Source organism: Lupinus angustifolius, chromosome LG04, assembly GCF_001865875.1.
Source record: "Lupinus angustifolius cultivar Tanjil chromosome LG04, LupAngTanjil_v1.0, whole genome shotgun sequence".
Taxonomy (NCBI): domain Eukaryota; kingdom Viridiplantae; phylum Streptophyta; class Magnoliopsida; order Fabales; family Fabaceae; genus Lupinus; species Lupinus angustifolius.
The window spans coordinates 1,687,409-1,688,597 of NC_032012.1; positions in this window are offsets into that span (position 1 = coordinate 1,687,409).

Consider the following 1,189-nt stretch of genomic DNA (forward strand, 5'->3'; position numbering starts at 1 on the left):
CTCTCTTTTGGTTTTGAGATGAATTCAGTCGAGGATTGTGTGTATCACAAGTTCAGTGGGAGCGAGTATATTTTCTTGCTCTTGTACGTGGGTGACATACTGCTTGCCACTAATGATGTGGGTACTTTGTTAGAAACCAAGAAATTTCTATCCAGTAATTTTGAAATGAAAGATCTTGGTGAAGCTTCGTTTGTATTAGGAACTCAGATACACCGAGACAGATCTCGGGGTATTCTTGGATTATCACAAAAGAGCTATATAGAAAAGGTACTTAAAAGATTAGACATGCAGGACTGTAAACCAATGGATACTCCAGTTGCTAAGGGAGACAAATTTAGTCTTAATCAGTGCCCTAAAGGAAATCTGGAAATTCAGGAAATGCAAAAGATCCCTTATGCATCAGCTGTAGGGAGTCTTATGTATGCTCAAGTTTGTACGCGTCCAGATATAGCATTCATAATTGGGGTTTTAAGCAGAAATATGAGTAATCCATGAATGGATCATTGGAAAGCAGCCAAAAGGTTCATAAGGTACTTAAAAGGAACAAAATATTATATGCTCACATATAGGAGATCATACCAATTAGAGATCATTGGGTATTCTGACTCCGTTTTTGCAGGATGCCAAGATAGTAGGCGATCTACTTCGGGCTATGTTTATCTGTTGGCTGGTGGTGCAATTTCTTGGCGCTCTGCCAAGCAAACTCTTGTGGCATCATCCACCATGGCATCTGAATAGATAGCATGTTATGAGGCATCACATCAGTCATCATGGTTGAGATATTTTGTCACTGGGCTGCGAATTGTGGAAAGAATTGAAAGACCACTAAAGTTATATTGTGACAATAGATCAGCTGTGTTATTCTCCAACAACAATAGGAGTTCAGCAAAGTCGAAACACATCGACATTAAGTTCCTAGTTGTTAAGGATAAAGTACAAAATGGACAGATTTTCATAGAACATTTAGGCACTAACTCCATGATTGCGGATCCTCTTACAAAGGCTATCACACCTAAGGTCTTTCATGAGCATGCTGCTCACATGGGTGTTCTACGGTGTGAGGATATTTTGGTTTAGTGGGAGTTAGAATGTGCACACATTTTATTATGTTCTATGTAATTTCAGTATTATGTATGGATACTTTGTATTCAAACTTCAGTTGATTAATCATTCAGTTTGGTATTCTGTC